Source organism: Hyperolius riggenbachi, chromosome 8 (assembly GCF_040937935.1).
Source record: "Hyperolius riggenbachi isolate aHypRig1 chromosome 8, aHypRig1.pri, whole genome shotgun sequence".
Taxonomy (NCBI): Eukaryota; Metazoa; Chordata; class Amphibia; order Anura; family Hyperoliidae; genus Hyperolius; species Hyperolius riggenbachi.
This window is the reverse complement of record NC_090653.1, coordinates 86,852,601-86,878,370: the sequence shown is the minus strand read 5'-3', so window position 1 is coordinate 86,878,370 and position 25,770 is coordinate 86,852,601. Positions and strand designations below refer to the sequence as shown.

Sequence of the window (25,770 nt, the reverse complement as noted above, 5' to 3'; positions counted from 1 at the left end):
AACTGAAATCATGAATTTTTTCCATTTTTTTCTTATTAATCTTGTTAAAATGCATTTATTAAAAAAAAAATTCTTAGCAAAATGTACCACCCAAAGAAAGCCTAATTAGTGGCGGAAAAAACAAGATATAGATCAATAAATTGTGATAAGTAGTGATAAAGTTATTAGCAAATGAATGGGAGGTGAAAATTGCTCTGATGAATAAGGTGAAAAATCCCAGCGGGCTGAAATGGTTAAGTACCCATTGAGTCCAGCATAAGTAACCCACATGTTGAGAACCTAGACCATCGGGCACTAAAGGAACTCTGTCTACTATCAAGCGGGCGCATGCTTAGTAGTGCATCTGCAGTGACAGCACTAACACCTGGAGATTGTGGCGGTAAGATCTTGGTTATACAACATATCCCAGGTTCAACTCTGTACCTGGCATTTGCTGTACAGTATAAACATGATCTTACTGCTTAACTCTCAGCAACGGAGTGCCTATCGGCTACATGTGCTTGCATTATAACTAAGCCTCTCCAAAGCAGTCTACTTCCTTTTTGTGGCTTTGCTAGCAGTAAACAGACAGAGAGGCCAGACCCATGGGCCTATGGTATGGCTGACTTTAGCTGGGGGAACATCTAGCTTTCGGGTGCATGAAAAAAGCGCGTGCAGAAAAAGGGCCCCACTAAATAACAAGACTGGAAATGAAAACGACAAGATATTAACTTTAAAAATTGTAACATAATTCATCAATACAGCTTAACCTAACCCTACTCTCACACAGAGCCATCCCCTGGCGGTGCCTAAACCTAACCACCCCCTGGTGGTGCCTAACCATTACCAGTCCCCCTGGTGGTGCCTAACCCTAACCACCCCATGGTGGCTCCTAACCCTAACCAACCCCCTTGCACAAACACCTTTACACACATAGAAACAATAACATATTTGATTATTTAAAATCTTTACAAACAATATAATATAACAAAAAAAACTATAATGTTGCAAGTTTCTAAAATGATAACATATTTCAAACATTTTAATGTTCTAATGTTGATAACGATATTTATCCCATGCCCATTTCACTGCGCGGGCAGCACGGTGGCGTAGTGGTTAGCACTCTTGTCTTGCAGCGCTGGGTCGCCAGTTTCAATTCCTGCCAGGTCAACATCTTCAAGGAGTTTGTATGTTCTCTCCGTGTCTGTGTGGGTTTTCTCTGGGCACTCTGGTTTCCTCCCACAAGAAAACATACCGATAAGTTAATTGGCTTCCCCCTAAAATTGGCCCTAGACTGTGATGCATACACTAAACGATGCATACATAGATATATAACTATGGTAGGGATTAGATTGTGAGCTCCTTTGAGGGTCAGTTAAGTGACAAGACAACATACTCTGTACAGCACTGCGGAAGATGTCGGCGTTATATAAATACTAAATAATAATAATTGGGCACTGTGGGGAGGGGGGTAACTAACACTGGGGAAACATCTGTGCCTGTGCAGTGGCGTAGCTAAGGAGCTATAGGCCCTGGTGCGAGTTTTACATGGGCCCCCCCAAGTACTGTATACATAACAATTGATACAGCGCACCAAAATCTGCCAAGGACAACCACAGTGTCAGAGGTGCAAGAAGGGGATGGGGAACAGCTTATCATTATTATCATTCAAATCATTAATAGAAGTGATCATAACAAGCACAGTACCAATATAGAGCTAATGTTACAGACAGTTGTGGGCCCATCTGTCCCAAGGGCCCTGGTGCTGTCGAGGCCTCTGCAACCCCTATTGCTACGCCACTGTGCCTGTGTGAGGTTTGTAAGGCTCCCCGTATAATAGCCCCTGCCCTGCTACCTGGGAGACCCCCCAACCACACCAATGCACAGAAACCTGCAACACCCCCCCAAACACCCACCCACTGCAGTGTAAAAGAAGCCTGAACCTGATCAGACTAGGGTGGAGAGGTGTGTCAGCTCCTCCCCTAGGTGTGGCCAGCAAACAGTGACATAGCTAAGGAGCTGTGGGCCCCGATGCAAGTTTTACATGGGTCCCCCCAAGCATTCTATACATAACAGTTGATACGGCGCACCAAAACCTGCCAATGGCAACTACAGTGTCAGAGGTGCAAGAAGGGGATGGGGAACAGTTTGTTAATGATTACTACCATTCAAAGCATCTATAGAAGTGATTATAATGAGCACAGGACCAATAGAGAGCTCATACTGCAGTTAAGGGAGGACCCCTCTGGCTCAAGGGCCCCGATGCGGTCGCAACCTCTGCACCCCCCTATTGCTATGCCCCTGCCAGCAAAACACCCAGGCCTGGAAAATCATCTTCTCGGTACTCACCCCATCCTGCTCTTCCTCTGTATATAGATCACGCTCTTCTTTCTCCTAAGCACAAGCTCAGACAACGCTTTCTGCTCTGCTCAAGCTCACGCAACTGAATCAGTGAGTGACCAACTCAACTGAATCAGTGAGTGACCATCTCAACTGAATCAGTGAGTGACCACTTTCCAACTGCCATTTTTTGTTTATTTTCAAAATATAACTGCCATTTGTAACTGCCTCAGCAGTTGGAACTACAACTACGGGTGCTCCCGTGGACCAAAAAGCCTCCACTTTGATAAGCTGTGATTCTGAGATGGATTTGAAACTGGCAGATTTGTTTTTTTAAATAGAACATCTCAACATTCTTGACTTATTCAAAGCCAGCTCACCAAAATCTGTTTGTTAACTGATCTGTACTCCCAGCTAGAAATAACTACTAATTCCTTTTTTTTTCCTTATAAGCAATTATAAGCACAGTGGATTATAGCAGTTATAATTTCAAATACATCTGTTTTTTTTTGTTTGTTTGTTTTGTTTTTAATATTTTATTTTAAACACTTCTGGGGGGTTTAAGGGCCCTTTTCCACTTGTGCGGTGCAAATCGCCACGGTAAAAATTTGCATGCGGATGCGAATTTCGCATGCGGTTGTATGCAAATTTTCATGCAAATTCGCATGAATGATGCTGTATGCAAATTTAACCATGACAGTGCCTGTGCGCTTTTCAATTGATTCCATGCGAATTTGCGTGTGAATTTGCATGAAAATTCGCATACACCCGCATAGCGGTATGCGAATTCTGATGGCTCTGCCATGCAAATTTTTCACACGGATGAAAACGCTCAGAAATCCTGACAAGTGGAAACAGTCCCATTCACTTGTATTGGCTATGCGAATTCGCATGTGGCAAACGCATGCGAATTCGCGATGGTGGAAATGGGCCCTAACACCTTCTGGTTTCACACCAGAAATCAGCGTCATTGATACGGTGCGTTGCGCCCGACGCACGGCATTGCGCTGTCAAAACAGGCTTAAAGGGAACACTGCGCTATCGGGCGGTGTTCCCTGTCTGGCCGCCGGCCAAGCAGGAAGTGACACGCACGTGATGCGTACTTGCTGTCACTTCCTATTTCAGGTATTCAGAAGTGCACAGAAGCGTATTGTTAAAATATGCTTCCACGCATGCGCGCCAGGATGTCGCAATGGTGATTTAAAAAAAATGTACACATCGCCATAAACTAACATGACTTTCGGCCGACACAGATTGCCGCATCGCTGCAGCATTAACGTAACTTTGGACCTGCGTAGGGGTTGCGGCGAAACGCCACTTCCGTCACGTCACACCGTAACGTTGCAGTATGAAAGTCTCCATAGACTTTCATTGCACGGCGGTGGGGTGCGGTAAAAATACTGCACCTCACCGCCTGGGTGTGAAAGGGCCCTCAGATTCCTGATCATTGTGGCATTTCAGCTGTGTTGCTATGATACAGCAATAACTTTGTATTTATTTTTTCCATGACAATCTAGGCTTTCTTTGGGTAATATTTGTTTTAAGATATATTTAAATTTATAGTAAAAACAAAATAATCGTAAATGCAGAAAATACACATTTTTTCATATTTCACCCTTCGTAAATTTCACATGACAAGCGCTACAGTTCTAAAACACCTATAAATATATTTATATGTCTATTTTGGGTATATAGGATACCCTACATGCCATATTTCATCTCTAGTTGGGAATGCGGCGTACCATTGTTGCAAGCCTTTGCGTCTGTAGGGATTCAATCGCGGTCGCACTGCTAGGTAACAGCACAGGATCTGTCTGTACAGTGTTGTGTCCCAGAAATGTCACCCTAGCAGTCGCATCCGATCACTACAGGTTGCAGCCATTACAGGTGTCCACTAATCTTAACCACTTAAGGACCACAGTCTTTTCGCCCCTTAAGGACCAGAGCCTTTTTCTCCATTAAGACCACTGCAGCTTTCACGGTTTATTGCTCGGTCATACAACCTACCACCTAAAGGAATTTTACCTCCTTTTCTTGTCACTAATACAGCTTTCTTTTGCTGCTATTTGATTGCTGCTGCGAGTTTTAGTTTTTATTATATTCATCAAAAAAGACATGAATTTTGGCAAAAAAATGACTTTTTTACCTTGCTGTGCTGACATTTTTCAAATAAAGTAAAATTTCCTATACATTTGAGCGCGAAAGTTATTCTGCTACATGTCTTTGATAAAAAAAAAACCATTGAGTGTATATTTATTGGATTGGGTAAAAGTTATAGCGTTTACAAACTATGGTGCCAAAAGTGAATTTTCCCATTTTCAAGCATCTCTGACTTTTCTGCGCACCTGTCAGGTTGCATGAGGGGCTAAAATTCCAGGATAGTACAAATACCCCCCAAATGACCCCATTTTGGAAAGAAGACATCCCAAAGTATTCAGTGAGAGGCATGGTGAGTTCATAGAAGATTTTATTTTTTGTCACAAGTTAGCGGAAAATGACACTTTGTGAAAAAAAAAAAAAAATAATAAAAGTTTCCATTTCTTCTAACTTGCGACAAAAAAAAATTAAATCTGCCACGGACTCACTATGCTCCTCTCTGAATACCTTGAAGTGTCTACTTTCCAAAATGGGGTCATTTGTGGGGTGTGTTCACTGTCCTGGCATTTTGGGGGGTGCCTAATTGTAAGCACCCCTGTAAAGCCTAAAGATGCTCATTGGACTTTGGGCCCCTTAGCGCAGTTAGGCTGCAAAAAAGTGCCACACATGTGGTATTGCCGTACTCAGGAGAAGTAGTATAATGTGTTTTGTGGTGTATTTTTACACATACCCATGCTGGGTGGGAGAAATATCTCCGTAAATGACAATTGTTTTATTTTTTTTGCACACAATTGTCTATTTATAGAGATATTTCTCCCACTCAGCATGGGTATGTGGAAAAATACACCCCAAAACACATTAAAATACTTCTCCTGAGTACGGCGATACCACATGTGTGGCACTTTTTTGCACCCTAACTGCGCTAAGGGGCCCAAAGTTCAATGAGTACCTTTAGGATTTCACAGGTCATTTTGAGAAATTTCGTTTCAAGACTACTCCTCACGGTTTAGGGCCCCTAAAATGCCAGGACAGTATAGGAACCCCACAAATTACCCCATTTTAGAAAGAAGACACCCCAAGGTATTCCGTTAGGAGGATGGTGAGTTCATAGAAGATTTTTTTTTTGTCACAAGTTAGCGGAAATTGATTTTAATTGTTTTTTTTCACAAAGTGTCATTTTCCGCTAACTTGTGACAAAAAATAAAATCTTCTATGAACTCACCATACTCCTAACGGAATACCTTGGGGTGTCTTCTTTCTAAAATGGGGTCATTTGTGGGGTTCCTATACTGCCCTGGCATTTTAGGGGCCCTAAACCGTGAGGAGTAGTCTTGAAACCAAATGTCGCAAAATGACCTGTGAAATCCTAAAGGTACTCATTGGACTTTGGGCCCCTTAGCGCACTTAGGGTGCAAAAAAGTGCCACACATGTGGTACCGCCGTACTCAGGAGAAGTAGTATAATGTGTTTTGGGGTGTATTTTTACACATACCCATGCTGGGTGGGAGAAATATCTCTGTAAATGACAATTGTTTGATTTTTTTTTACACACAATTGTCCATTTACAGAGAGATTTCTCCCACCCAGCATGGGTATGTGTAAAAATACACCCCAAAACACAATATACTACTTCTTCTGAGTACGGCGATACCACATGTATGACACTTTTTTGCAACCTAGGTGCGCTAAGGGGCCTAACGTCCTATTCACAGGTCATTTTGAGGCATTTGGATTCTAGACTACTGCTCACGGTTTAGGGCCCCTAAAATGCCAGGGCAGTATAGGAACCCCACAGGTGACCCCATTTTAGACAGAAGACACCCCAAGGTATTCTGTTAGGAGTATGGTGAGTTCATAGAAGATTTTTTTTTTGTCACAAGTTAGCGGAAAATGACACTTTGTGAAAAAAAAACAATACATATCAATTTCCGCTAACTTGTGACAAAAAATAAAATCTTCTATGAACTCATCATACACCTAACAAAATACCTTGGGGTGTCTTCTTTCTAAAATGGGGTCACTTGTGGGGTTCCTATACTGCCCTGGCATTTTAGGGGCCCTAAACCGTGAGGAGTAGTCTTGAACCCAAATGTCTCAAAATGACCTGTGAAATCCTAAAGGTACTCACTGGACTTTGGGCCCCTTAGCACAGTTAGGCTGCAAAAAACTGTCACACATGTGGTATCGCCGTACTCAGAAGAAGTAGTATAATGTGTTTTGTGGTGTATTTTTACATATAACCATGCTGGGTGGGAGAAATATCTCTGTAAATGACATATTTTTGATTTTTTTTACACACAATTGTCCATTTACAGAGAGATTTCTCCCACCCAGCATGGGTATGTGTAAAAATACACCACAAAACACATTATACTACTTCTCCTGAGTATGGCGATACCACATGTGTGACACTTTTTTGCAGCCTAGGTGCGCTAAGGGGCCCAACGTCCTATTCACAGGTCATTTTGAGGCATTTGTTTTCTAGACTACTCCTCACGGTTTAGGGCCCCTAAAATGCCAGGGCAGTATAGGAACCCCACAAGTGACCCCATTTTAAAAAGAAGACACCCCAAGGTATTCCGTTAGGGGTATGGTGAGTTCATAGAAGATTTTATTTTTTTGTCACAAGTTAGTGAAAAATGACACTTTGTGAAAAAAACAATAAAAATCCAATTTCCGTTAACTTTTGACAAAAAATAAAATCTTCTATGAACTCATCATACACCTAACAGAATACCTTGGGGTGTCTTCTTTCTAAAATGGGGTCACTTGTGGGGTTCCTATACTGCCCTGGCATTTTACGGGCCCAAAACTGTGAGTAGTCTGGAAACCAAATTTCTCAAAATGACTGTTCAGGGGTATAAGCATCTGCAAATTTTGATGACAGGTGGTCTATGAGGGGGCAAATTTTGTGGAACCGGTCATAAGCAGGGTGGCCTCTTAGATGACAGGATGTTTGGGGCCTGATCTGATGGATAGGAGTGCTAGGGGGGTGACAGGAGGTGATTGATGGGTGTCTCAGGGGGCGGTTAGAGGGGAAAATAGATGCAATCAATGCACTGGGGAGGTGATCGGAAGGGGGTCTGAGGGGGATCTGAGGGTTTGGCCGAGTGATCAGGAGCCCACACGGGGCAAATTAGGGCCTGATCTGATGGGTAGGTGTGCTAGGGGGTGACAGGAGGTGATTGATGGGTGTCTCAAGGTGTGATTAGAGGGGGGAAATAGATGCAAGCAATGCACTAGCGAGGTGATCAGGGCTGGGGTCTGAGGGCGTTCTGAGGTGTGGGCAGGTGATTGGGTGCCCGCAAGGGGCAGATTAGGGTCTAATCTGATGGGTAACAGTGACAGGTGGTGATAGGGGGTGATTGATGGGTAATTAGTGGGTGTTTAGAGGAGAGAAGAGATGTAAACACTGCACTTAGTTGGGAGGTGATCTGATGTCGGATCTGCGGGCGATCTATTGGTGTGGGTGGGTGATCAGATTGCCCACAAGGGGCAGGTTAGGGGCTGATTGATGGGTGGCAGTGACAGGGGGTGATTGATGGGTGGCAGTGACAGGGGGTGATTGATAGGTGATTGACAGGTGATCAGTGGGTTATTACAGGGAATAACAGATGTAAATATTGCACTGGCGAATTGATAAGGGGGGGTCTGAGGGCAATCTGAGCATGTGGGCGGGTGATTGGGTGCCCGCACGGGGCAGATTAGGGTCTAATCTGATGGGTAACAGTGACAGGTGGTGATAGGGGGTGATTGATGGGTGATTGATGGGTAATTAGTGGGTGTTAAGAGGAGAGAATAGATGTAAACACTGCACTTGGGAGGTGATCTGATGTCGGATCTGCGGGCGATCTATTGGTGTGGGTGGGTGATCAGATTGCCCGCAAGGGGCAGGTTAGGGGCTGATTGATGGGTGGCAGTGACAGGGGGTGATTGATGGGTGGCAGTGACAGGGGGTGATTGATGGGTGATTGACAGGTGATCAGTGGGTTATTACAGGGAATAACAGATGTAAATATTGCACTGGCGAATTGATAAGGGGGGGTCTGAGGGCAATCTGAGCGTGTGGGCGGGTGATTGGGTGCCCGCAAGGGGCAGATTAGGGTCTAATCTGATGGGTAACAGTGACAGGTGGTGATAGGGGGTGATTGATGGGTGATTGATGGGTAATTAGTGGGTGTTAAGAGGAGAGAAGAGATGTAAACACTGCACTTGGGAGGTGATCGGATGTCGGATCTGCGGGCGATCTATTGGTGTGGGTGGGTGATCAGATTGCCCGCAAGGGGCAGGTTAGGGGCTGATTGATGGGTCGCAGTGACAGGGGGTGATTGACGGGTGATTGATGGGTGATTGACAGGTGATTGACAGGTGATCAGGGGGGATAGATGCATACAGTACACGGGGGGGGGGGGGGGGTCTGGGGAGAATCTGAGGGGTGGGGGGGTGATCAGGAGGGAGTAGGGGGCAGATTAGGGACTAAAAAAAAAAATAGCGTTGACAGATAGTGACAGGGAGTGATTGATGGGTGATTAGGGGGGTGACTGGGTGCAAACAGGGGTCTGAGGGGTGCTGTGGGCGATCAGGGGGCAGGGGGGGGGGGGAAATCAGTGTGCTTGGGTGCAGACTAGGGTGGCTGCAGCCTGCCCTGGTGGTCCCTCGGACACTGGGACCACCAGGGCAGGAGGCAGCCAGTATAATAGGCTTTGTATACATTACAAAGCCTATTATACATACGTGCAGCGGCGATCCGGGTGCTAGTAACCCGCCGGCGCTTCCGAACGGCCGGCGGGTTACAGCGAACGGTGGGCGGAGCCAGTCCCCGGCGGCTGATCACGTCACGAATGACGCGATCGCCGCATAGCCACTCCCGCAGCCGCCCCCGCCGATGGGCGTATTGCGGTCGTTTGGGCCCAGCCCTTGCCGCCGCCCATCGGCTTAAGGCGGTCGGCAAGTGGTTAAAGCTAGTGTTGAGCCGAAATTTTTGAAATTTCGTGTTTCCTTAATTACAGACGCAAATTTTGCTGCTACGACATGAATTCGTAATTTCATGATTGCCATACAAACCGTAATTCGGAATTCCGTAAGTGAAATTTTGGTTATGTAATTTCATGTGTCGCAAATTCGTGTTTAACGCAACATTTTGTAATTAGATGTTTTCTATAGAAACACAGTTATTTTAGTTACGAAAATGAACGTAATTTTGTTTCTAATAGTAATTATGCACATTTAGGCAATGACTAAACTCAGGAAAGTCACTCATTGATTGCAATTACTGATAATAAAAAGGCCCCTTCACATGCTGTCGCTTTAAATGTATCAGGAGGCTCTATCTGCAGCCACTGCTAAGGCCCAGTGCACACCAAAAACCTCTACAGATCTGCTAACGCAAGAGGTTTTTGAAGCAGATTATAAGAGAGATTCCTACAGGGCTGTGGAGTCGGAGTCGTGGAGGTGGAGTCGGGCAATTTTGGGTGCCTGGAGTCGGGAAAAAATGCACCGACTCCGACTCCTAATGAATTTGTAACTGTAATTAAAATAGAAAATATGATAAAATGTTCTATTTCTCATATAATAGTCATTAAAAATAATGTATATATATATATATATATATATATATATATATATATATATATATATATATATACAGTATATATACAGTAATAGCTGTGTTCAGTCCACAAAAATGAAATAAACCAATCAAAATTAGTTTTGTGCTGCTTCAATAAAGCAGTCCCCGTATTTTTAAGGTCAGATATACATATCTGATTGTGACTGTACAGTATATATGATGTGTACACAGGAATCTCTTATATATACGAAATAACATCTATGCTGTAAGAATAAAGCCTGATGTGTAGCCGTGTCCCTAATAGAGATGGTCAATGAGATGGAAATAATTCTGCATTGATGCTGATTTATGCAAATGTATGCACTCCCTTTGCTCATGAAATCAAATAATTTGATATGTTGTTAAAATTTGGTTTGGTGACCACAAATTAAAGGGTACCTGAGACGGATGAAAAGTAAAGTTTTATACATACCTGGGGCTTCCTCCAGCCCCCTTCAGGCTAATCAGTCCCTCGCTGTCCTCCACCACCCGGATCTTCTGCTATGAGTCCTGGTAATCCAGCCAGTCAGCGCTGTCCGGCCGCATGCCTCTCCCACAGCCAGGAACATTCTGCACCTGCGCAATAGTGCTGCACAGGTGTAGTATGCTCCTGGCGGCGGAGTGTGTGCATGCGCACTACGCCCGACTGGCTCAAGTACCTGGACTCATAGCAGAAGATCCAGGTGGTGGAGGAGGACAACGAGGGACTGATTATCCTGAAGGCAGCTGGAGGAAGCCCCAGGTATGTATAAAACTTTAATTTCATCTGTCTCTGGTTTACTTTGTTACACAGTAGTACTATACTCTACATATGAACTCCCCACAGAGCTGCAGGGAATCCACTGAGAATGCTATGCACATTGAACACAGAGGTGTTGTCTGTTTACAATCTCCTTATTCCCCTGCAGAGTACCTGCACATCACTCTTACATGTACCCACACTTACATTGTCTAGGGCCTGATAGATGTTCTTTGTTCCGGTTTGTACCTTTTACAAGTACTCTTACCAAGGACTAGTTTTAGTCTAAAGGGAATAAATATAGTAATCTACATATCCCTCTCACTTCAGTTGTCTTGTAAAATTCCTAAGCTTTGGCAGTTAAGAGACGAATTTCATGTTACATACTTTTAATCAACAAAATTGTAATATGCAAATTAGAGGAGTCGGAGTCGAGGAGTCGGAGTCGGTGGAATCCTAAACTGAGGAGTCGGAGTCGGTGGATTTTTGGACCGACTCCACAGCCCTGGATTCCTAGGCATGTTTAGAGAGGTTTTCTAAACAAGCCTAGCATTTTTTGGAACGTTTTTGTGTAGCAGATGTCATGTATTGTTACAGTAAAGCTGTTACTGAACAGCTACTGTAACAAAAACGCCTGGAAAACCGCTCTGATCTAGCGTTTTTCAGAGCGGTTTGAGCTTTTCCTTTACTTTACATTGAGGCAGGAACACTTCTGCAAACCGCAAAAATGCTGCAGGAGCCGTGGCAGTTTGCTAAATGCTGCAGGAGCCGTGGCAGTTTGCTAAAACCCTCAAACCGCTGGTGTGCACCATCCCATTGAGATACATTAGCCAAGCGTTTTCTGAAGCGGTAGCATTTTTGAAAATGCTCCCAAATCCACTTGGTGTGCACTAGGCCTAAGACAGGTGCTCTTTGTCATGGTGCACTTAGCAGTCATGCGGAGACACTTTGTTTTGGGCCTTGCAATATCTGATAATGCAAAAGTCCCTGCACATGCTGTTGCTTTAACTGTATCAGGAGACTTTACTTGCAGCCTCTTCTAAGACAGGTGCTCTTTGTCAAGATGCACTTAGTGGTCATGCATGCTGAAACTCTTGGTTTTGGGCCTTGCAATATCTGATAATGCAAAGGTACCTGCAAGTGCTGTCACTTTAAATGTATCAGGACAGGAGCCTCTGGAGTGGAACACAATTTTGAGAAAGGTCGAATTTGCGTGTTAAACACGAAATTCTGATTTTTTTTTGTGTTACGTAAACATTGTAATTATGAAAAAGATCGTAATTACGAAATTCCCCATAAACACAAAATTTCACGTAATTTCGGGAAATTCGCAAAATTTAGATTAAGGCCATAATCGCAATTTTGCGAATTACGTGAAATTTCACGTAATCGTAATTAGGTCATTATGCTCATCACTACTTAAATCAAACCTAAACTGAAAATTAAAAGTCAAAATAAACATACACACATCATATATACCTCCGTATAGTCTACTCATTAATCCCTTTTTCTTCTCCTGCGTACTGTTTGTCCACTGTGATCAATGGAATTCTCCGACCTCCATTTTAAAAATGGCCATTACCCCATAACAGCTTCCTGGCCAGCACACTGTTAGGGCTGGTGCACACCGAGCGGGTTTTCTTGCGTTTTTACAACAGCTTGCGGCTGTGGATACGCTAGGGTAATGTATTTCAATGGGGTGGTTCACACCAGAGCGGGAGGCGTATTGCTGAAACGCATACTCCCGGGCTGAGGCATTTTTTTGATTACGGAAGCGTTTCTGCCTCCAATGTAAAGTATAGTAAAAACGCAAACCACTCTGAAAAACGCCAGTTCAGAGCGGTTTTGCAGGCGTTTTTGTTACAGAAGCTGTTCAGTAACAGCTTTACTGTAACAATATATGAAATCTACTACACAAAAAACGCTACCAAAAACCGCAAAACGCTAGGTGAAACGCTTCATAAAAATAAGAAAAAGTGTTTCAAAAACCGCTAGCGTTTTGCGGATCTGCTAGCGGTTTTTGGTGTGCACCAGGCCTCAAACTGTGTCCATGTGAACCATAGTGACACATGGACATGACCTTGCTCATCAGTTGTCCTTTCAGTTATAATAAACTGAGATAAACTATTTGTTTTAACCTCCTTGCCGGTTTTCCCGACCTGAGCTCGGGGTAGAAAAAAGAAGCTGTTAGCGGTGATCCCGAGCTCAGGTCGGGGTAGGCAGTGCAGCGCTTTACCTTCAGCTTTTGAGTCCCGCGCGCGATCGCGCTGCGCAACGGGACTCCAGCCTCTCTCCCCGGCAGTGTGGGGTCTTTCTCTGGCCGCCGGGATCCCCATGTCCCCGCTATTCTTCCGGGGACACGGCGGGCAATCGGAGCAGCGGAGGCGGCGTGATGTCATCGGGGGCGGGCGGGGCTAATATTTAAAATGAACTTCTCTGTATTAGAGAAATACAGAGACGTTCGTTTATATGTATATTACCGCCATCTTGTGGTCAAAGTGAAAACTGCAGTGCTGGAGCCCAGGAAGGTAAATCTTTTATTCTGCTGCAGATCTCCCTGCCAGAATGATTTTTTTCAGGTTTTAGGGTCTGAAAGAGTAGAAAAAATTGCACCTCTTTTTAGACCCTAAAATCTGTAAAGAATCAGAACAGCAAGGAGGTTAAGATATTCCATGGTTTTATTTTATGTTTAAAGGGGTTCTGTGGATTGTTTTTAAAAACAATAAGTGACACTTACCTGGGGCTTCTACCGGCCCACTGCAGCTGTCCTGTCCCGCGCCGTCCTCCTACGATCCTCAGTTCCTCGCCGCCGGTCACGGTCCAATTATTCATCTAACTAGATGAATACAACTGTGCGTGCGCTGCCACGCGTGGCCTCGCTCCTGTTCGCGTCTCCGGGAGCATAATGCGCAGGCGTAATATGAAAACATTTGTACTGCGCATGAACTAGGATGCGCGCAGCCATGAAGGCGCAGTTGCATTCGTCTAGTTTTTAAAAACCATACAGATAACCCCTCTAAACATTTACAAAGTAGATTCAGGGCTTGTTCACACCTAGGGCGTTTAGTTATTTTTTCAGCGCCAGCGATTTCAAAATCACTGTAAAAGCGATTGTGCAATGATTCCTTATGGGACTGTCCATATCTGCTCGTTTTGTCTGCTTTCCGCTGACCAAAGCGCTGCCTGCACCATTTTTGGGGAGATTTTGCTATAATGGAAGGTATAGGAAAAGCGCAAAACGCTCACAAAATCGCTTTATGCATCAATTGTGTTTGCACTTTCATGAATAAACACACTGTATTTATTAATTTCCTGGTGAAAGAGTTAACTTCTTGACTGACATCAGGAAGTGAACAAACAGAACCGCTCTGCAAAAGTGCTTCGAAAAATGCTTTATACAATATCGAAGTGCACAGATAAGCGCCGGCATCGGGGAAACAAAAATCACTCACAAAATCGCAAAGCGCTGGCCTCAGCAATTGCGATTTTAGATGTGAACAAAGCCTTAGGGCCTGTTTCTATTACACGCAGATTGGATGCAGAATAGATGCAGAAGAACTGACTCCAATGGATGCCTATGGGCCTGTTTCCACTAAACACGATTTTTTGATGCAGATTTTCCCATAGGCATTCATTGGAGTCAGTTTTTCTGCATTCATTCTGCATCCAATCTGCGTGTAGTGGAAATAGGCCCTTAATGTTTTTCTTGACTCTGTTCAATGACAATCTATTAAGTGTCCCAGTGCTAAAACATAGGAATAGTTGACCTTTTTATCTATCTCCTGACCTCAGAAGCTCTTCTCTGCTAGGAAAGAGTTTTATGGCTGTAATTCCTTATCAGTGAGGGTTACGCTATAATCTGACAAGGGTCCTACATGAGAGAAGCTTTCACTTACATGCCTGTAGGCTACTTTCACACCAAGACGTTGCGTTTTAGGGGACGTTAAGGTCGCATAACATGCCCCTAATGCAACGCATGGTGGTGTTGAAGTTGGACGTCAGATTGAGCTGCGTTATGCAGCTCTCAAAGCAGCCGCTCCAAGTTAGTGATAGGAAGTCCGGATCTTTTTAAAGATTCAGATCATTTGAATCGGATCATTGAAAAGATCCGGATCTTTGAACCGAATCATTTGAATCATTTTACTAGGAATGCAGACTGGGGAAATGACTAGCAGGACAGGACTTACCCTGCACTGTACATTATGTATGTTCCTGTTTCTTCCAGACAGACATCCACTGTGAACCGAATCTTTCATTGTGATGATCCGGATGATTCAACTCACAAAAAAAATCCGGATCAAATGAACGATTCGTTCATGATCCGGACAACACTACAGTTCCACCATGAGTCACCACAGTGCAGTGAATATTAATTAGCCATGTGGCTGGCTGCGGAGGAGGAGGGGAGACCTCCTCCTCCAACATTACTGAGCATGTGCACACAGTCTAACGCTGTTTAACCCAGTATAACGCACAGCATGCAGCACTTTGTTTAAACGTGCTGCGTTACAATGTAACCTAACGTGTGCACTGTGAACTGTGTGCAGTGTCACTGCCAGCCAGGCCCAGCACATTCAGTGACTAACTGTATCAGCTGCACATTGTGTAATACCCATTATTACTGCACTTGTGTTGCGGCGACAGCTTTTGTAATTCATACTGTGTGCAGTGCCACTGCCAGCCCAGGCCCAGCACATTCAGTGACTACTGTACCTGTGTGTGTGATAGGCAGCTGCACATTGTAATACCCATTACTGCATATACCTACCTAGCTGTTGGGACACCCCCCTCCCCCCCCGATATGGACAAAACAGACAAACCAGGTGGCGGAAGAGGTAGCGGCAGACCTAGAGGAAGGCCCCCTGGCAGGTGTGTGCGTGGTCGTGTTGATGTGATTTTGTGCGGCCCTGGCCCAAAGTACAGTGCTCAGAAGAAGGCATGTCCCATCACCTCCCAAAATTGTCAGGACGTGGTTGACTATTTAACACAGAACACCTCATCTTCCGCAGCCACCAGCGCTACTACAAGCACCACATCCGCTGCATCTGACACTTCGCAGGAGTTATTTGGTGGTGAAATCACTGATTCACAGCCACTACTGCTACAACAATATGAAGTCGCTAAGCAAGTTACACCACCTCGTATGTGTGAGTTAGGCGACAATATGGACGTAATGGAGGAGGATGATGATGATGAAGTAGCTGCTGTTGGTGCATTTTTGGAGGTGTCTGAGGAAAGCGAAGCTGGTCAGGATGATTATGATGACGATTAGATGCCACGTATGTTCCCAATAGAAGAGATGAACAGGGGGACAGTTCGGAGGGGGAGTCAGAGAGGAGTAGGAGGAGATGAGTCCTGAAAGCAGAAGGGGGAGCTCGTCCTCAGAAACAGCTGGTGGCAGTATCCGGCGCCATGTATCGCCACCATAGTGCCATCACCCCAGGGGGGCTCAGCAGTGTGGAAATTGTTTAGTGTGTCTGCCTCAGATCGGAGTAAAGCCATCTTTTCTCTCTGTCTCCAAAAATTGAGCTGTGGAAAGGCCAACACTCACATAGGGACAAGTGCCTTACGAAGGAACCTGGAGAAAAGGCACAAACAGCAATGGGAAGAACACCTGAGAAAAACCACACAAAAGAAAAGCCACCCTCCTTCTCCTCTTCCTCCTTCAGGTGCAGCATCTTCAGCCGCTTTCTCCCTTGCACCTTCATAGCCACCCTCCTCCACTCCGCCTCTGCCCTTGAGCGGTTCCTGCTCCTCTGCCCACAGCAGCCAGGTGTCCGTGAATGAAATCTTTGAGCGGAAGAAGCCAATTTCTGCCAGTCACCTTCTTGCCCGCCATCTGACGGCTGGCGTGGCGGAACTATTAGCTCGCCAGCTATTACCATACAAGCTGGTGGACTCTGAGGCTTTCCATAAATTTGTGGCCATTGGGACACCGTAGTGAAGATACCAGGCCGCACTTATTTTTGTAGAAAGGTGATACCCAAACTGTACCGTGAAGTTGAGAGGCAAGTGGTGTCATCTCTGGCGAACAGCGTTGGATCAAGGGTCCATCTGACCACTGATGCCTGGTCTGCCAAGCATGGTCAGGGCCGCTACATTACGTACACATCCCATTGGGTTAACCTGGTGAACGATGGCAAGCAGGGAGTATGTGGCTGCGCAGCAGACCAACTAGTGACACCTCCACGGCTTGCAGGCAGGCCTCTTGCCACCTCCTCTCTTTCTCCTCCTATACATCCTGCTACATCCTCTTTGCTGTCGTCGTCCTCCTCCTCCTTGGCTGAGTGGCAGTTCAACTCTAGTGGTGCTGCCATCTCCTCTTCCACTACACAGCCCCATCTCCCCAGAGCCTATGCTGCATGCCAGGTACGACGGTGTCATGCCATCTTAGACATGTCTTGCCTTAAAGCGGAGAGTCACACTGGACCAGCTCTCCTGGCTGCTCTTAAATAGGTGGAGCACTGGCCGACCCCGCACCAGCTGGAGATCGGCAACGTGGTGTGTGACAATGGCAGCAATCTCCTTTCCGCTTTGAATTTGGGAAAGCTGACACATGTACCCTGCATGGCACATGTGTTGAATCTGGTCATTCAAAGATTTGTGTCAAAGTACCCAGGCTTAGAGGGCGTCCTGAAGCAGGCCAGGAAGTTGTGTGGGCATTTCAGGTGGTCTTACACGGCCATGGCATGCTTTGCGGACATTCAGCGGAGAAACAACTTGCCGGTGAGACGCTTGATATGCAAGAGCCTGACTTGCTGTGATTCGACCCTGCTCATGTTCTCTTGCCTGCTAGAACAGGAGCAAGCCGTCACCCAGTACCTGTACAATTACAGTAGAAGAACACAATCTGGGGAGATGGGGATGTTGTGGCCCAACAACTGGACACTGATGCGAAATGCATGCAGGCTCATGCAGCCATTTCAGGAGGTGATCAACCTGGTGAGTCGCACTGAAGGCACCATCAGCGACTTGATCCCCTACGCTTACTACCTGGAGTGTGCCGTGCATAGAGTGGTGGATATTTGCGGCAGGAAGAGTCGTGGGAGCAATTTTCATCCGAACCAGATGTTTCCTCAACACTGTCACTACCTCTGGCTGCAGCTGTGCTGTCACTCCTCTCCTGTCACTACTTCTGGCTGCAGGTGTGCCGTCACTCCTCTCCTCTCACTACCTCTGGCTGCAGCTGTGCTGTCACTCCTCTCCTGTCACTACCTCTGGCTGCAGGTGTGCTGTCACTCCTCTCCTGTCACTACCTCTGGCTGCAGCTGTGCTGTCACTCCTCTCCTGTCACTACCTCTGGCTGCAGGTGTGCTGTCACTCCTCTCCTCTCACTACCTCTGGCTGCAGGTGTGCTGTCACTCCTCTCCTGTCACTACCTTTGGCTGAAGGTGTGCTGTCACTCCTCTCCTCTCACTACCTCTGGCTGCAGCTGTGCTGTCACTCCTCTCCTGTCACTACCTCTGGCTGCAGGTGTGCTGCCTCTCCTGTCACTACCTCTGGCTGAAGGTGTGCTGTCACTCCTCTCCTCTCACTACCTCTGGCTGCAGCTGTGCTGTCACTCCTCTCCTGTCACTACCTCTGGCTGCAGGTGTGCTGTCACTCCTCTCCTGTCACTACCTCTGGCTGCAGGTGTGCTGTCACTCCTCTACTGTCACTACCTCTGGCTGCAGCTGTGCCATCACGCCTCTCCTGTCACTAGCTTTGGCTGAAGGTGTGCTGTCACTCCTCTCCTGTCACTACCTCTGGCTGAAGGTGTGCTTTCACTCCTCTACTCTCACTACCTCTGGCTGCAGCTGTGCTGTCACTCCTCTACTCTCACTACCTCTGGCTGCAGGTGTGCTGTCATGCCACTTCTGTCACTACCTCTGGCTGCAGCTGTGCTGTCACTCCTCTCCTGTCACTACCTCTGGCTGCAGGTGTGCCGTCACTCCTCTCCTCTCACTACCTCTGGCTGCAGCTGTGCTGCCACTCCTCTCCAGTCACTACCTCTGGCTGCAGGTGGGCTGTCACTCCTCTCCTGTCACTACCTCTGGCTGCAGCTGTGCTGTCACTCCTCTCCTGTCACTACCTCTGGCTGCAGGTGTGCTGTCACTCCTCTCCTCTCACTACCTCTGGCTGCAGGTGTGCTGTCACTCCTCTCCTGTCACTACCTTTGGCTGAAGGTGTGCTGTCACTCCTCTCCTCTCACTACCTCTAGCTGCAGCTTTGCTGTCACTCCTCTCCTGTCACTACCTCTGGCTGCAGGTGTGCTGCCACTCCTCTCCTGTCACTACCTCTGGCTGAAGGTGTGCTGTCACTCCTCTCCTCTCACTACCTCTGGCTGCAGCTGTGCTGTCACTCCTCTCCTGTCACTACCTCTGGCTGCAGGTGTGCTGTCACTCCTCTCCTGTCACTACCTCTGGCTGCAGGTGTGCTGTCACTCCTCTACTGTCACTACCTCTGGCTGCAGCTGTGCCATCACGCCTCTCCTGTCACTAGCTCTGGCTGAAGGTGTGCTGTAACTCCTCTCCTGTCACTACCTCTGGCTGCAGCTGTGCTGTCACTCCTCTCCTGTCACTACCTCTGGCTGCAGGTGTGCTGTCACTCCTCTCCTCTCACTACCTCTGACTGCAGGTGTGCTGTCACTCCTCTCCTGTCACTACCTCTGGCTGCAGGTGAGCAGTCACTCCTCTCCTGTCACTACCTCTGGCTGCAGCTGTGCCGTCACTCCTCTCCTGTCACTACCTCTGGCTGCAGCTGAGCCATCACTCCTCTCCTGTCACTACCTCTGGCTGCAGGTGAGCAGTCACTCCTCTCCTGTCACTACCTCTGGCTGAAGGTGTGCTGTCACTCCTCTCCTGTCACTACCTCTGGCTTCAGCTGTGCCATCACTCCTGTCACTACCTCTGGCTGCAGGTGAGCTGTCACTCCTCTCCTGTCACTACCTCTGGCTGCAGCTGTGCTGTCACTCCTCTCCTGTCACTACCTCTGGCTGCAGGTGTGCTGTCACTCCTCTCCTCTCACTACCTCTGGCTGCAGGTGTGCTGTCACTCCTCTCCTCTCACTACCTCTGGCTGCAGGTGTGCTGTCACTCCTCTCCTCTCACTACCTCTGGCTGCAGGTGTGCTGTCACTCCTCTCCTCTCACTACCTCTGGCTGCAGGTGTGCTGTCACTCCTCTCCTCTCACTACCTCTGGCTGCAGCTGTGCCATCACGCCTCTCCTGTCACTAGCTCTGGCTGAAGGTGTGCTGTCACTCCTCTACTGTCACTACCTCTGGCTGCAGCTGTGCCATCACGCCTCTCCTGTCACTACCTCTGGCTGCAGCTGTGCTGTCACTCCTCTCCTGTCACTACCTCTGGCTGCAGGTGAGCAGTCACTCCTCTCCTGTCACTACCTCTGGCTGAAGGTGTGCTGTCACTCCTCTCCTGTCACTACCTCTGGCTGCAGGTGTGCTGTCACTCCTCTCCTGTCACTACCTCTGGCTGCAGCTGTGCTGATACTCCTCTCCTGTCACTACCTGTGGCGGAAGCTGTGCTGTCACTCCTCTCCTGTCACTACCTCTGGCTGCAGGTGAGCAGTCACTCCTCTCCTGTCACTACCTCTGGCTGAAGGTGTGCTGTCACTCCTCTCCTGTCACTACCTCTGGCTGCAGATGTGCTGTCACTCCTCTCCTGTCACTACCTCTGGCTACAGCTGTGCCGTCACTCCTCTCCTGTCACTACCTATGGCTGCAGCTGTGCTGTCACTCCTCTCCTGTCACTACCTCTGGCTGTTGCTGTGCTATCACTCTTCTCCTGTTACTACCTCTGGCTGCAGCTGTGCCGTCACTCCTCTCCTGTCACTACTTCTGGCTGCAGCTGTGCCGTCACTCCTCTCCTGTCAGTACCTCTGGCTGCAGGTGTGGTGTCACTCCTCTCCTGTCACTACCTCTGGCTACAGCTGTGCCGTCACTCCTCTCCTGTCACTACCTATGGCTGCAGCTGTGCTGTCACTCCTCTCCTGTCACTACCTCTGGCTGTTGCTGTGCTATCACTCTTCTCCTGTTACTACCTCTGGCTGCAGCTGTGCCGTCACTCCTCTCCTGTCACTACTTCTGGCTGCAGCTGTGCCGTCACTCCTCTCCTGTCAGTACCTCTGGCTGCAGGTGTGGTGTCACTCCTCTCCTGTCACTACCTCTGGCTGCAGCTGTGCCGTTACTCCTCTCCTGTCACTACCTCTGGCTGCAGGTGTGGTGTCACTCCTCTCCTGTCACTACCTCTGGCTGTAGCTGTTCCATCACTCCTCTCCTGTCACTACGTCTGGCTGCAGGTGTGCCATCACTCCTCTCCTGTCACTACCTCTGGCTGAAGGTGTGCTTTCACTGCTCTACTCTCACTACCTCTGGCTGCAGCTGTGCTGTCACTCCTCTCCTGTCGCTACCTCTGGCTGCAGGTGTGCTGTCACTGCTGTCACTCCTCTACTGTCACTACCTCTGGCTGCAGCTGTGCCATCACGCCTCTTCTGTCACTACCTCTGGCTGCAGCTGTGCTGTCACGCCTCTCCTCACTACCTCTGGCTGCTGCTGTGCTGTCACTCCTCTCCTGTCACTACCTCTGGCTGCAGCTGTGCTGTCACTCCTCTCCTGTCACTACCTCTGGCTGCAGGTGTGCCGTCACTCCTCTCCTCTCACTACCTCTGGCTGCAGCTGTGCTGCCACTCCTCTCCTGTCACTACCTCTGGCTGCAGGTGTGCTTTCACTCCTCTCCTGTCACTACCTCTGGCTGCAGCTGTGCTGTCACTCCTCTCCTGTCACTACCTCTGGCTGCAGGTGTGCTGTCACTCCTCTCCTCTCACTACCTCTGGCTGCAGGTGTGCTGTCACTCCTCTCCTGTCACTACCTTTGGCTGAAGGTGTGCTGTCACTCCTCTCCTCTCACTACCTCTGGCTGCAGCTGTGCTGTCACTCCTCTCCTGTCACTACCTCTGGCTGCAGGTGTGCTGCCTCTCCTGTCACTACCTCTGGCTGAAGGTGTGCTGTCACTCCTCTCCTCTCACTACCTCTGGCTGCAGCTGTGCTGTCACTCCTCTCCTGTCACTACCTCTGGCCAGTGGCGTAGCTAAGGAGCTGTGGGCCCCGATGCAAGTTTTACAATGGGGCCCCCCAGGCACTCTATACATAACAATTGATACGGCGCACCAAAACCTGCCAATGGCAACTACAGTGTCAGAGGTGCAAGAAGGGGATGGGGAAGAGCTTGTTAATGTTTACCACTACTCAATGTATATATAGAAGTGATTATTATGAGCACAGGACCAATAGAGAGCTAATACTGTAGTTGAGGGAGGGCCCTTCGGGGCCCCTCTGGCCCAAGGGCCCCGATGCGGTCGCTACCGCTGCACCCCCTATTGCTACGCCCCTGCCTCTGGCTGCAGGTGTGCTGTCACTCCTCTCCTGTCACTACCTCTGGCTGCAGGTGTGCTGTCACTCCTCTACTGTCACTACCTCTGGCTCCAGCTGTGCCATCACGCCTCTCCTGTCACTAGCTTTGGCTGAAGGTGTGCTGTCACTCCTCTCCTGTCACTACCTCTGGCTGAAGGTGTGCTTTCACTCCTCTACTCTCACTACCTCTGGCTGCAGCTGTGCTGTCACTCCTCTACTCTCACTACCTCTGGCTGCAGGTGTGCTGTCACTGCTGTCACTCCTCTACTGTCACTACCTCTGGCTGCAGCTGTGCCATCACGCCTCTTCTGTCACTACCTCTGGCTGCAGCTGTGCTGTCACGCCTCTCCTCACTACCTCTGGCTGCTGCTGTGCTGTCGCTCCTCTCCTGTCACTACCTCTGGCTGCAGCTGTGCTGTCACTCCTCTCCTGTCACTACCTCTGGCTGCAGGTGTGCTGTCACTCCTCTCCTGTCACTACCTCTGGCTGCAGGTGTGCTGTCACTCCTCTACTGTCACTACCTCTGGCTGCAGCTGTGCCATCACGCCTCTCCTGTCACTAGCTCTGGCTGAAGGTGTGCTGTCACTCCTCTCCTGTCACTACCTCTGGCTGCAGGTGTGCTGTCACTCCTCTCCTGTCACTACCTCTGGCTGCAGCTGTGCTGATACTCCTCTCCTGTCACTACCTGTGGCTGCAGCTGTGCTGTCACTCCTCTCCTGTCACTACCTCTGGCTGCAGGTGAGCAGTCACTCCTCTCCTGTCACTACCTCTGGCTGAAGGTGTGCTGTCACTCCTCTCCTGTCACTACCTCTGGCTGCAGATGTGCTGTCACTCCTCTCCTGTCACTACCTCTGGCTGCAGCTGTGCTGTCACTCCTCTCCTGTCACTACCTATGGCAGCAGCTGTGCTGTCACTCCTCTCCTGTCACTACCTCTGGCTACAGCTGTGCCGTCACTCCTCTCCTGTCACTACCTATGGCTGCAGCTGTGCTGTCACTCCTCTCCTGTCACTACCTCTGGCTGTTGCTGTGCTATCACTCTTCTCCTGTTACTACCTCTGGCTGCAGCTGTGCTGTCACTCCTCTACTGTCACTACCTCTGGCTGCAGCTGTGCCATCACGCCTCTTCTGTCACTACCTCTGGCTGCAGCTGTGCTGTCACGCCTCTCCTCACTACCTCTGGCTGCTGCTGTGCTGTCACTCCTCTCCTGTCACTACCTCTGGCTGCAGCTGTGCTGTCACTCCTCTCCTGTCACTACCTCTGGCTGCAGGTGTGCCGTCACTCCTCTCCTCTCACTACCTCTGGCTGCAGCTGTGCTGCCACTCCTCTCCTGTCACTACCTCTGGCTGCAGGTGTGCTGTCACTCCTCTCCTGTCACTACCTCGGGCTGCAGCTGTGCTGTCACTCCTCTCCTGTCACTACCTCTGGCTGCAGGTGTGCTGTCACTCCTCTCCTCTCACTACCTCTGGCTGCAGGTGTGCTGTCACTCCTCTCCTGTCACTACCTTTGGCTGAAGGTGTGCTGTCACTCCTCTCCTCTCACTACCTCTGGCTGCAGCTGTGCTGTCACTCCTCTCCTGTCACTACCTCTGGCTGCAGGTGTGCTGCCTCTCCTGTCACTACCTCTGGCTGAAGGTGTGCTGTCACTCCTCTCCTCTCACTACCTCTGGATGCAGCTGTGCTGTCACTCCTCTCCTGTCACTACCTCTGGCTGCAGGTGTGCTGTCACTCCTCTCCTGTCACTACCTCTGGCTGCAGGTGTGCTGTCACTCCTCTACTGTCACTACCTCTGGCTGCAGCTGTGCCATCACGCCTCTCCTGTCACTAGCTTTGGCTGAAGGTGTGCTGTCACTCCTCTCCTGTCACTACCTCTGGCTGAAGGTGTGCTTTCACTCCTCTACTCTCACTACCTCTGGCTGCAGCTGTGCTGTCACTCCTCTACTCTCACTACCTCTGGCTGCAGGTGTGCTGTCACTGCTGTCACTCCTCTACTGTCACTACCTCTGGCTGCAGCTGTGCCATCACGCCTCTTCTGTCACTACCTCTGGCTGCAGCTGTGCTGTCACGCCTCTCCTCACTACCTCTGGCTGCTGCTGTGCTGTCGCTCCTCTCCTGTCACTACCTCTGGCTGCAGCTGTGCTGTCACTCCTCTCCTGTCACTACCTCTGGCTGCAGGTGTGCTGTCACTCCTCTCCTGTCACTACCTCTGGCTGCAGGTGTGCTGTCACTCCTCTACTGTCACTACCTCTGGCTGCAGCTGTGCCATCACGCCTCTCCTGTCACTAGCTCTGGCTGAAGGTGTGCTGTCACTCCTCTCCTGTCACTACCTCTGGCTGCAGGTGTGCTGTCACTCCTCTCCTGTCACTACCTCTGGCTGCAGCTGTGCTGATACTCCTCTCCTGTCACTACCTGTGGCTGCAGCTGTGCTGTCACTCCTCTCCTGTCACTACCTCTGGCTGCAGGTGAGCAGTCACTCCTCTCCTGTCACTACCTCTGGCTGCAAATGTGCTGTCACTCCTCTCCTGTCACTACCTCTGGCTGCAGCTGTGCTGTCACTCCTCTCCTGTCACTACCTATGGCAGCAGCTGTGCTGTCACTCCTCTCCTGTCACTACCTCTGGCTACAGCTGTGCCGTCACTCCTCTCCTGTCACTACCTATGGCTGCAGCTGTGCTGTCACTCCTCTCCTGTCACTACCTCTGGCTGTTGCTGTGCTATCACTCTTCTCCTGTTACTACCTCTGGCTGCAGCTGTGCCGTCACTCCTCTCCTGTCACTACTTCTGGCTGCAGCTGTGCCGTCACTCCTCTCCTGTCAGTACCTCTGGCTGCAGGTGTGGTGTCACTCCTCTCCTCTCACTACCTCTGGCTGCAGCTGTGCCGTTACTCCTCTCCTGTCACTACCTCTGGCTGCAGGTGTGGTGTCACTCCTCTCCTGTCACTACCTCTGGCTGCAGCTGTTCCATCACTCCTCTCCTGTCACTACGTCTGGCTGCAGGTGTGCCATCACTCCTCTCCTGTCACTACCTCTGGCTGAAGGTGTGCTTTCACTCCTCTACTCTCACTACCTCTGGCTGCAGCTGTGCTGTCACTCCTCTCCTGTCGCTACCTCTGGCTGCAGGTGTGCTGTCACTGCTGTCACTCCTCTACTGTCACTACCTCTGGCTGCAGCTGTGCCATCACGCCTCTTCTGTCACTACCTCTGGCTGCAGCTGTGCTGTCACGCCTCTCCTCACTACCTCTGGCTGCTGCTGTGCTGTCACTCCTCTCCTGTCACTACCTCTGGCTGCAGCTGTGCTGTCACTCCTCTCCTGTCACTACCTCTGGCTGCAGGTGTGCCGTCACTCCTCTCCTCTCACTACCTCTGGCTGCAGCTGTGCTGCCACTCCTCTCCTGTCACTACCTCTGGCTGCAGGTGTGCTGTCACTCCTCTCCTGTCACTACCTCTGGCTGCAGGTGTGCTGTCACTCCTCTCCTGTCACTACCTCTGGCTGCAGGTGTGCTGTCACTCCTCTCCTCTCACTACCTCTGGCTGCAGGTGTGCTGTCACTCCTCTCCTGTCACTACCTTTGGCTGCAGGTGTGCTGTCACTCCTCTCCTCTCACTACCT

The 25,770-nt window shown here is 49.1% G+C and overlaps 1 protein-coding gene across 4 annotated transcripts in view; it reads right to left on the bottom strand.

Moving 5' to 3' along the window:
- The window catches only part of LOC137528239 (uncharacterized), a 52,580-nt gene that overhangs the window by 7,432 nt on the left and 19,378 nt on the right, over nucleotides 1–25,770 (bottom strand). The window contains exons 1-2 of one of the 4 annotated variants that reach the window (XR_011023324.1): nucleotides 2,329–2,457; nucleotides 992–1,215 (exon numbers count right to left, since the gene is read on the bottom strand). The exons of 1 other annotated variant lie outside the window; for it this stretch is intronic. The gene's annotated coding sequence lies outside the window, so the exon portion shown is untranslated. Of the gene's footprint in view, nucleotides 1–991; nucleotides 1,216–2,328; nucleotides 2,458–25,770 lie in introns of those variants that run through there. 2 more of the 4 variants (XR_011023325.1, XR_011023326.1) reach the window with 2 other exon arrangements.